Source organism: Rattus norvegicus, chromosome 19, assembly GCF_021556685.1.
Source record: "Rattus norvegicus strain SHRSP/BbbUtx chromosome 19, alternate assembly SHRSP_T2T, whole genome shotgun sequence".
NCBI classification, from domain to species: domain Eukaryota; kingdom Metazoa; phylum Chordata; class Mammalia; order Rodentia; family Muridae; genus Rattus; species Rattus norvegicus.
The window spans coordinates 15,492,740-15,504,911 of NC_141552.1; the positions used below are offsets into that span (position 1 = coordinate 15,492,740).

The 12,172-nt window shown below is 40.7% G+C and overlaps 2 protein-coding genes across 4 annotated transcripts in view; one reads left to right on the forward strand and one right to left on the reverse strand.

The window, feature by feature from the left end:
* LOC147998836 (uncharacterized) overlaps window positions 1-12,172 on the reverse strand; it is a 924,038-nt gene that overhangs the window by 643,925 nt on the left and 267,941 nt on the right. The gene's annotated exons all lie outside the window — the stretch shown is intronic.
* Window positions 1-12,172, forward strand: part of LOC147998853 (uncharacterized) — a 343,457-nt gene that overhangs the window by 154,810 nt on the left and 176,475 nt on the right. The window lies entirely within an intron of this gene.

The following is a 12,172-nucleotide window of genomic DNA, read 5'->3' on the forward strand; positions in this document are numbered from 1 at the left end:
CAGGCTCAAAGCCATGTTAATACTGTATTGTGTAGTATTTTCACAGAGTTGCCTGAGATGTAAATGGGACATGGAGAATTCGAACAAAGTTTGAATCTTAGGCCTTTCACTGGGCAGTCCCTCATCTTCTCTAAAATTTAACCCTATTCTTCTACCATTGAGACCCACCTGCTGCTTAGCTCTTTACCCCTCTGCCGTGGTCTGTTCCATATCTCTTTCTGCCCATGTCTACTCTGAATCTCCTGCTTCAGCTTGCCTCTGCCTATGTCCCTCTCTATGCCCGGAAGTTCTGCCCACATACTTCCTGACGCAGCTCTTGGCCATCAGATCTTTATTACATCCAATCGGCAGTGAGACAATACCTGATACATCTCTTAGCTTGTGTTGAGCTGGTGAGAAGGACAAACATCCACAAAATAGCAAACCTGATGATGGGACATAGAAATGACAAGAGAAATCCTGCCAGCACTTAGCTCACTGCCAGTACAGAACTAACAATTGAAAGTTGACACACCTTAGTACAAAGGGAGGTCACCTCAGCATTTCCCCTTTTACTCCAAGAAATACCTTTAATTTAACATTAATAAGCTAGATAAAATAAGAAAACTTATGAGATGCATCAGGTAAGAATTACTGTCACAATATTCTGTCCATTCGTATTTTGCAAAATTGGAGAAGGTACTTCATTATCTAAATTATATTAGTCTAAAATTTTGTACCTAAATCATTTTCTATCACTTTTTAAGCTTTGTATCCCTTATCTATCATAACTTGCATTTATTAACCATAATAAGTCTTCGGAGACCAAATGTACTTTCATTAATTCCAAACAATTTAAGCGTTTATGTCTTTCATCCTTAAAATTTGACACATTTTTTGCGTACAATTTTTTTTTCTTTTTCTTTATTCCGCTTCCACACGAAGATTATTTTTGCTCTGATTTAGAGCAGGATGCAAGGGTGGAGTGCAGACCTGAGGGGAGGGCAGATGAATGGAGTTGAGCTGCAGGATGTGAGGTTCACAGAGAATAAATAAGAAGTTAAAAAAAATAAGAAATAAGCACAGTGGGGATGAAGCTGTGAATGATTGGCATGGGGACGTTTGGCAGTGGACTGGGCATTTTAGGGGTGGGGTGGGATTGGCGTGGGTTCTGGAGTAGTAAGGATGGTGTCTGTTCTTGTCTTTTGGGGAAACTCCTCGGTCTTCTCCCATCCCTCCTCCACCTCTACCCCCACCTCCAACCGCCATAACTGCCTCCTACCACAGCAGAGGCTTCTGGGCATCGGCCTCTTTCTGCTCAAGCTCTTCTATGTGCTCGGGGGTGGTACAAGCTTTTAAAAGTCCCAGGCAGTGGGCAGACCACTAACACTCTCCTGGCATCCCCATCCTCTCTCAGGACTTATGGTGCCAGAGCGGTTATCACAGGAGTTTTGATACTGCTGTGGACTGTCCATAGAGCCCTGCTTTCTGAGCCTCCCATGTCCACCCTGTTCCTGTCCAGGTTCCTGGCTGTCACATTTCTGCACGATGGTGAACAAGTTTGTTTTTCTGATTCTCATAACAAGAAAAGGTTAAGACTAAACTATCTAATCTTCAACCCCATCCCAGATCTGAGGAGGAGAAATGTTGCCTGAATAAAAGGAAATTCAGAGCAAACAGCTTCCAAACCTAAGAAATGACAGAAATTGTTGGCTACCCTGGGAGTCAGACAGCAAATATTCCTGTGTCACTGTGGCATCCACCTTCAACTCACTGGGCCAGGAGCTCTGACAACAATCCTTTGAAGCAGGTCACTTGAAGGACTATCCTATTTTTTTTTCCAAAAACTGGGACACAGACTTCCCCATGATCAACTTCTGCACAGTCTGGACAGCTTTCTGGCAGCAGTAGAGGTAAGTAGGTAGTATTTCACCCAATGGTTCTTTAGAGCCCATCATCTTTTTCAGAATAGATTGGGGACACTACCAGGAGTTGAGGTCTCTCCCACTGTGAAAAGCCTTTAACTATTAGGACATCTGAAATGGCAGATTCTTCAGATCTCTAAAGGATTTGAGAACCACCTTTGTATGTAATGTCTATCTCAGTGGACAAATGTGGCTTTTTTCCCAAGGGATTTACTTCCTACTTAACTTTAAAAACATACACAGGAAGTTAAATAAAGCTTATTTCTGTACCTAACTAAAGCAGTACCTAACATGACTGGAAGACTGATTATTTATAGTTGGAAAGTACTAGCTTGAATTCCTTAATTATCCACGGCAGTGTGCAGTAGTAATTTTATAAAATTAGAATTTTACACCACATTGTGAATAAGTTGCATATACTTATATCTTAAAAATGAATTGAATCATTTATGCAAGTACAATTTTAAATTCTATCATCATTCAAAAATCCATGCCATCCTAAAATATTTGAGACTTTGTATTGCTTTCTAGTATAAATAGAGATACAGTGATCTATGATTTTGTCATTTTAGTCCCTTCTCCTGATTTCCCACAACATTAGACAGAGAATTGAGGAGAGAAAGAGAAAGGAAGAAAGACATCCCTGGTTCGAATTTCCTTTACTGTTTCCTCCCTGACCATGGCCAGTAAGAACTTGCAACCAACCCCCTAACTGACAATAATCATCTACAGCCCACGGCAGTCAAATAACCACCCACCCACCCTTCCTCCTGAGAACGAGGGGGTCATGTTTTTTTAGGTTGCTTCCCAATGTGTGTGGGGTGACAACATGTTTTGGGGACCTTACAACAATTGGGATATTTTCCAAATCCTGGGAGATCTTGCAGTTTCATATGCGTCCAGACCCTGAATGTGGAGGGATTAACTGAAGTCCTGGCTACATTAACAATTGAAAATACAAACACACATTCCTACCATATGAGAAAGGTCACTGGATATCTACCCCTTGAAGTTTGCTCAAAACAATTAGTCAATTAGCTTTTTATTTATCTTCAGGTCACTTCTTAGTAAACAGGCAGAAAAGAGACAGATTGTTTGCCAAATTATATCAATTGCTTCTAAGCCACTCACCAATAGAGTTCCTGCAGTCCTTTGAAGTTTCATCAGAGAGGCTCTATTTTGCACAGACTCACAATACTTATGTCTCCCATGTGGCAAACTAAAAGAACTGTTAAGATCTCCTTAAATAATTCAACAGTTTTCCCAATCCAAAGTCTCCCACCCTCCTCCAAAAAATCAAGAGATTCCTCACAAACATCTCCACTCACTTCGGTGCCAGTTTATATATCAGTCACATTTCTGTTACTGCAGAAAAATACTATGACCAAGAACAACTCAAGGAATACAGTTCTTCACATTGTGGTAACCAACCCCAACTACCAAATTATTTCATTGCTAAGTCATAAATGTAAGGTTGCTACTGTTTTGAATTGTAATGTAAATAGCATGTATAAAGTATGTCTCATATGTGGTTGTTCCCTGAAGGGCTTGCAACCCACAGGTTGAAAACTGCACTTGTGTGTGGTGGTGGGAGGGGGGGTTGGGAGTTTTTTGTTTTGTTTGTTTGTTTTCCTTTTTGTCAAAACCCAAATGCTGATAAGAACATAGGCCAATATCAGGCTCTTCAATTTTATTCCATTAGGCACTGTGTCTGCTCTCATGATATTAACATGCTGGTTTTTCTTTTTTACTATTCCCCAAAATGAAGGTGAAATCATTAAAGGTGATGCCTCCCGCAGTGCTTTACTGTCTTATTAGTTAGCAGTGTCTGACTGCCCTGCTCAGTTGTGCTTTCATGTGAGTTCTGAGATTTTTTTTTCATTCCCATGAAGATCTGTATTGGGATTATAGTGGGATGGATTTAAACCTGTAGATGACTCTGGTAGGATTCGATATAATAATATAAATCATACTGATACATGAAAATGAGAGGTCTCTTCATTTTCTGGTTTCTTCAGTTTTTTTATTTTTCCCAATGATTTCATTTTAACAAGTCTTTACTTCCTTAGATACTGCAAGATTTTTATTCTGAATGGGTTTGTTTTCTTGGCTTCTTTCGTCATATTTATTGTTGGTATACAGGAGTTCTATTGATTTTACTGTGATTTTAGTGAATGTGTCCATGAGCCATAGGAGTTTGCTAGTGGTTTCGTAGTGGTCTTTATATATGGATCATATCGCCTGCAAATGAGAATGCTCTGACTGCTTTCTTTCATATTAACATGCCTTTCCATCTCTCTATTGTCATATTGTTTGGATAAGACTTCACATACTAGTTGAATTAGATGAAAAGAATGAACATCTGTGACTTATTCCTGATTTTAGTGGAAATCCATTATGATTTCCTCCAGTTAGGATGCTGTTGGCCTTGCATATTGCCTTTATAATGTTAAGGTATGTCTTCTCCATATCCCAGATTCTCCAGGACTTTTGCATTAATCACTGTGGGATTTTGCCAAAGAGATTGTCTGCCTCTACTGCAGTGATCATGTGTTTCCTGTTCTTGGTTTTCTGTGGTGAATTGTTTATTCATTTGTATTTGTTGAAACATTCTTGCACCTCTGCAGTCAAGCCAGCTTGATCACGGTACCTGACACTTTTGGTAAATGTCTGAATTTTATTTTCCAGGATATTATTGAGAAATTTTTCACTTAACTGTTCCTTCCAATCTTAGTTTCTTTTCTATGCTGTGAAGAGACACCATGAGCAAGGGAACTTGTAGAAGAAAGAGTTTATTTCAGCTTACAGTTTCAAGGATCATGAGTCTATGAATATTATGCTGGGGTACACGGCAGCAGGTAGGACACCATGTTTCTAAAGAACTGGCTGAGAGCTTACATCTTATGTGCAAGTCGGAGACAGAGAAAGTGTTAACTATAGATGGTGTTGAATTTGGAAACCTCAAAGCCCAATCCCATACACTCCTCCAACAAATCCGTATCTTATAATTCTTCCCGAATATTTCCACTAACCAGCAACAAACATTCATATATGTGAGTTTATGGGGGCCATTATCATTCAGATCACCATATTCCACTCCCAATTCCCCATAGATTCTTAAACATATCATAATAAAAATACATTAGCTCAGCTTCCAAAACCCCTGTAGTCTTTCAGTCTCTACACAGTTTATCCACAGTGCTTTTCGACCCTCCAGGAAGTCCCTTAATTATTCCCCTATGAAATCAAAAGGCAAATTGCATATATCCAATGTGTAATGCCAAAAATATGTTATCATTGCAAAGGGAAATTGGGAATGTGGTGAGCCAGTTCAAGGCATTAACCCAACAGGGCACACTCCAGATTCTCTACTTCTGATGCATGACAAAGGGATTAGATGGGTCCACTGCTCTGGCTTTGCTGACTGCAACATAATTCCTAAAACCATGTTGTATCGCATAGATCTGTGGTGGTTGTGTTTTCATTGTCACTCATTTCTAGGAATTTTAATTTTTCCTTATGTGTTTCTCCCTTGGCCCTTTCAGTAGTGTGTTGTTTGTGTTGCTGACCTTCCACGAAGTGTGTCCTGACTGCACTTTCTATTGTGTGATACCAGTTTGATTCCTTTGTGCTTAGATAGAATGCATGACACTACTTCACCTTTCTTATCTTTCCTGAGGGCTGTTCTGTGTCCTAATCCGTGGTCAATTTTGGAGACAGATCCACAGGCTGATAGAAAATATATGTATAGTTCAGTGTAGTTTGTTAGGTCCATTTGACTGATGATGTCACTGAATTCTGCTCCTCCTCTTTTGTTTATTTGCATGTGATCTGCCAAGTGGTCAGAATAGACTATTAAAAACAATCACAACCACTATTATAGCTAATGGGTAATTTCAGATCTATGTGATAATTATATATTTAAATTTGTGACTGCTGTGTTTAATATGTATATATTTAGATTGTAGTATCTTTTGGTAATTGCAAAATATGAAATGAATGTCCTTACATCTTCTGGACAGGATTGGTTTGAAATCTATTCTGTCAGCTGGATAGAGAAACTGCATAGAATTGCGATAGGGACCTGTGTCTTAGGTCTGTTTCCCTAGTATATCCTCTACATCTCATGATGGTGATCCTGTTTCTGGCTAAATAATGTCTGTTCACTGGGGAATTGAGTTTAGTGACGTGCAAATATTATTTAAACCTATGTATTTAATTTTGTTAATTTTTGTGGGTTTTATTGGCTTCTTTTGATTGACTGTTCTAGTTTTGTTAAATTATTTCCTGTTTCCTCTGGTATTTTATCCTTCTCTTCAAACTAAAGTATTCCTTTTAGGATCCTCTATAGAGCTCCTTACTGGTTATACATATTTTGTAAATTTATTCATCATATGCCTTAATCAGCACAGTAGCTGTGCAGCTGCCTGCCCTCCATGGTATCAGATCTACTTTCCAAACAATAACGCTCAACTCTTACTGACTGTGTAGCATCTTGGCTGCTCTTTGTTGCACTTGGACAGCCCTCAGGACCAGGCTCTCCTCTCCCTTAACCATGGCTGCTGTCCTCTTCCTCTCTCCTCTCCATCACACATGTTCTTCCTTTATTCTCTGGCAGCTTCTTCCTCCTTCTTCCCTCCTCATGATCCTCTCTAGCAAAGCCCTCAAAGCTCACCTCCCCCATCTCTCTGCTGTGCAGCTGTTGGCTGTTGGCTTCTTTATAATCACAGTTAACTGGGAGCAGGGTCAGTTTTTGGAGGTTAACCAGTCTTGAGTTCTACATATTAGCATTAAAATACAAGCAGAATTAGGCCAATCCACTACAAGGATTTCTTTTGTTTTGTTTTGGTGTAAGTTTTCTTTTACCTTTTCACTTTTTATTTTATTTTTGGCTATTTTTTTATTAATTGGTTATTTTATTTATTTACATTTCAACTGTTGTCCTGCTTTCCACACTCCCATCATCATATCTTACATCCCATTTCTGCTCAGCTTTGCCTATATGACAGTGTTCCCCCACCTACACATATCCATTCCCACCTCACAACTCCAGCATCTACTTTTGTTGGGCAACAGGCCTCAGCGTAGACAATGGCCTCCCGCCACATGGGTGCCACTTAAATCAGTCCCCTTCTACACAGTTACCTAGAACCATAGACCCTGTATATACTTTGGCTGGCAGTTTATTCCCTAGGAGCTGGGGGATTGGTGACAGAGGGTCTGGTTAGATATTAAAGACCAATAGTTGCTGCTTTCTCTTCTTTTTCTGGTTATGGGTGAAATGGTGATTGTGTGCTTCATTTTTTGAAATTATTGAGAGATGATTTATTTCTTGGTTTTTCTTGGGTATAGTTTAGCTCATTGTCTTGGAGTTTCCCTACTACAATCCTCTGTTGTGCTTTCTTAGAGAAAAATATTGTTTAAATTTGGTTTTGTCATGAAATATTTTGGTTTCTCCATTTATGGTGATTGAGAATTATGCTGGGTATAGGATCCTTGGTCCGCATTACATCTGCCCAAGATTTTCTGGCTTTTGGAGTCTCTGTTGAGAAGTCTTGTGTAATTTAGATGAGTCTGAACTTATTTGTTACTGGTTATTTGTACCTTACCCCTTTTAATGATCTTTCTTTGATCTGTGCATTCAGTGTTTTAATTATTATGTTAATGGAGGAATTGTTTCTGGTATGATTAAATTGGCGTTCTGTAGGCTTGTTGTACCTTCATGGCCTTTTCTTCCTTTACCTTATGGATGTTTTCTGCTATGATTTACTGAATATGCTTACTGGACCTGTGAACTGGAAATCTAAATTCTCTTCTATTCTATTATCCTTAGGTTTGGACTTTTAATTCTGTCCTGAAATTCATGGATGTTTTGTATTCAATAAACCATACATGGTTATCTGAGATGGGTATTTTGTGATTTGTGGGGTGATCTCCTTGACCCCAACTCTTACACTTAGCACCACGTTTTATAATGAAACAAGGTCAAGAATGGTGACCTCTTGCCATAAACTATATGAAAAAGGCAGGTGAATTAATGTGTGTCAAGTATCAGTAGATTCCTGGGTGGTTTTTGCTCCGGGTTGGCCATATGCAACAGTTTCAAAAGCCCAAGTTTGATGTTCCTTGGGATTCCCAAGATGATGCACTCAGACCTGACAGACAACACCCAGAATCCTCGTCAAAGAAATTGATTTATAAAATCGAGGGAACGTTACTAAGTCATGTTACAAAATATTTGATCACACTGTGATCTCCAAGAATGTATTATTTACTGAAAAAGTAGTGTGTGGTATAGCAGGGCCATGGCACAGACATTTAAAGCAAGAGTTGTTTATTCATGTAAACATGGACTTAATTACGGTATGGCTCACCTACCACACACATTTATGGCAAAGGTAAAAAGTGCACTTAGGTCCAGCAGATCAAGACACAACGTGAAAGGAAATCTAGATAACTAAACCAATGGAAAGTTTTTGAGTTAAAGGATTTTTAAGAAAGTGTTCAGAGGGAACAGGACTGCTCTTCTTCTGGGAGGTCAGTGAATCAGGAAAGACAGTTGGGAGCTTTACTTGACTTCAGCATCTGACTCCTGAAACTTCATTGGTAAAATTAATGTCTGGAATTTTGGATTGTAAAACAACAGGTTGGCCCTGCAGCTTTGGGCAAGGCCCATGGACAAAGAGATCGCACCTGATGGGAACAATCTTAAAAGCCATCTGATTCTGGTAAGTCACCTGAGAAGTCCTCAAGGAGAGAGGAATGAATGGGTAGCACCATAATAGAAGGCTTTAGGATCTCGGATAGTGCTACTCTAGATGCCTTGGAAATAGAAGCAGAAAATGTAAAGCTAAATGACTTCGCAGGAATTAGCTCATTTCTGATTATGATTTTTTCATATTGGTATTTTATATTTATTCTTTTTTTAAAATTTAAATCAAGAGCCTTAGGTTGTAAGGTGAGGCGGTCTTAGAATCAGAAAATGCTTAGAACACTTGTATGGCGCCCCACAACTAACACTATCTGGCTAGAAATTCTACTTTTAATATCGTCATCATCGACAGCTTCCATTTAACCAGCAGGGTCCATGCCAGGCAGACACTGAGCAGGTTGTATGTTCTGTTAATCTCCACAACAACCCAATTCAGCAGAAACACGTCCATTTTACAGGTGAAGAAACCACAGCTCAAAGCAAATGAGTATCAGGGTCCCCTCAGTCTCACTGGCTGTCACTTAGACCCACATCCTTCTCTGTAAAGGGAAGCCATGGGCCTGATGTGGGCTGTGCAAGCTGACTCTGCTGAGATGATCAATGCTATTCTTGACCCTGGAAGAATTTAAGACAAGGTGACCCACAGACTCCTGGGATAGATTCTGCCTCTGGGTTCTAGGGTGGGACACAGTATCCCTTGTCGTGGGTCTCTACTCAGCTGAGGAGTCTGCTCCCATCTGTCAGCTTCTATGGCAGTGGTTCTCAACAGTCCTACTGCTGCAACCCTTTAATACAGCTCTTCATACTGTGATGATCCCCTCCATAAAATTATTTCATTGCTACTTCATAAATAATATTGCTACTCTTATGAGTCATAATGTACAAGGTATCTGATATGCAATCCCTGTGAAGCAGTTGCCACCCACAGGTGGAGAAATATTGCTCTATAAACTTTTTTTTTTAATGAAAGGCTTTCACCTCAGAAGTACCTGGAGCAGTTGTAAGAGCCCTGAAAAACTGACAAGTTTTGGCAAGCCCAAGACTGCTTGCCTTAATGACAACAGAGATTCCTGGCTAAAGGCACAATCTGAAATCACTGTCCCCAGGTCATTTCTTGCCTAAGTTTTCCCTCATTACAATGTCTGTCTGCTTGGACATGTCTGTCCAGGAAGCCAGTCCATGTAGTCTCTGATACAGACAGAATGCTAAAGGCAAGAATGCTTTCCCTCTGTTGGCCCACAGTCATTTCTATAGAAGTAAGTTCAAATCCCCTGTGGATAAATGTGTGTCTCTCACATGGTGTGTGAGACTTGAAATGTCAACCGTTTGAGTTGACAAAAAACAAATTTCACTTCAGATTTACAGCTGACTAAAAATTATTTTTGGGAGAATGCAGAGGGTGGCCAGGCCTGCAGAGTCAGATCCCCTCCCTGCCTGGGATGATCCCACCCTCAGTAGACTTCAGCTTCACCTATAAGGTGTAATCAGAAAAATCTGACCGTAAGATTCTGAAGTCCACAATATGCAAACCCCTAAAGTTGGTAAACGGCCTATATGGGGGTTTTCTCCAGTTTAAACTATTCTGGCTTCTTTTCTCTCTTGTGCTGCAATCTGTTCTCTCAGGTCTGTTGATCCTGGAAGGACCTGGGTTCAAGTCAAGGCCTCGTGGGTGGGGAGGAAGATGTTCTGTTGTGTGAATGAGTATGGATTAAGAATGTAGCCCCACCAACAGATTGGGAAAAGATCTTTACCAATTCTACAACAGATAGAGGGCTTATATCCAAAATATACAAAGAACTCAAGAAGTTAGACCGCAGGGAGTCAAATAACCCTATTAAAAAATGGAGTTCAGAGGTAAACAAAGAATTCACAGCTGAGGAATGCCGAATGGCTGAGAAACACCAAAAGAAATGTTCAACATCTTTAGTCATAAGGGAAATGCAAATCAAAACAACCCTGAGATTTCACCGCACACCAGTGAGAATGGCTAAGATCAAGAACTCAGGTGACAGCAAATGCTGTCCAGGATGTGGAGAAAGAGGAACACTCCTCCAATGTTGGTGGGAGGCAGACTGGTACAACCATTCTGGAAATCAGTTGGAGGTTTCTCAGAAAATTGGATATTGAACTACCTGAGGACTGAGCTATACCTCTCTTGGGCATATACCCAAAAGATGCCCCAACATATAAAAAAGACACGTGCTCCACTATGTTCATAGCAGCCTTACTTATAATAGCCAGAAGCTGGAAAGAACCCAACAGAGGAATGGATACAGAAAATGTGGTACATCTACACAATGGAATATTACTCGGCTATCAAAAACAATGATTTTATGAAATTCATAGGCAAATGGATGGAACTGGAAAATATCATCCTGAGTGAGGTAACCCAATCACAGAAAAACACACATGGTATGCATTCATTGATAAGTGGCTATTAGCCCAAATGCTTGAATTACCCTAGATGCACAGAACACATGAAAATCAAGAAGGATGACCAAAAAGCAAATGCTTCACTCCTTCTTTAAAAGAGGAACAAGAATACCCTTGGCAGGGAATAGAGAGGCAAAGATTAAAACAGAGGCAGAAGGAACACCCATTCAGAGCCTGCTCCACATGTGGCCCATACATATACAGCCACCCAATTAGATAAGATGGATGAAGCAAAGAAGTGCAGGCTGACAGGAGCCGGATGTAGATCGCTCCTGAGAGACACAGCCAGAATACAGCAAATACAGAGGCGAATGCCAGCAGCAAACCACTGAACTGAGAATAGGACCCCCGTTGAAGGAATCTTAGAAAGGACTGAAAGAGCTCAAGGGGGTTAAGACCGCATATGAAAAACAATTCCAACCAACCAGAGCTTCCAGGGACTAAGCCACTACCCAAAGACTGACCCTGGGCTCCAACTGCATACGTAGCAATGAATAGCCTAGTCAGAGCACCAGTGGAAGGGGAAGCCCTTGGTCCTGCCAAGACTGAACCCCCAGTGAACGTGATTGTTGGGGGGAGGGTGGTAATGGTGGGAGGATGGGGAGGGGGACAGCCATATAGAAGAGGGGGGGTTAGGAGGATGTTGGCCAGGGAAACCGGGAAAGAGAATACAATCGAAATGTAAATAAGAAATACTCAAGTTAATAAAGAAAAAAAAAAAAGAATGTAGCCCCACTTTGACTGGCCAACTAAGCTCCAGAAAATCTTCCCCAATCACAAAACTGGGCCATGTGGGAGCCTAAACTGTTTAAAGGGGAGAGCTGAGTGCTTTCTCCTGGAAGAAATACTTGGGGGTTGACTGTCACTTGTGAACCTTCTGTGTTAAGTCACTTCTCAGAAGGGAAGCTTTCCTCTAACTCTTCCATGGGACCCACCCAGCACTGGGGCCTGAGGATCCTATGGTGTTGCAGCTCTGAGCTGGGAGGGGTAGCTCTCACCCTGGCATGGAGAAGCCTGTTTTCACAGCTGATCTAAATCTGAGGAACAGGGGCTTTTAAAGAAGCATGTGAGAGTATCTCCTGCAGGAGAGCCCAGTCTGCAGGGAAAGTCACACAGGACAGCG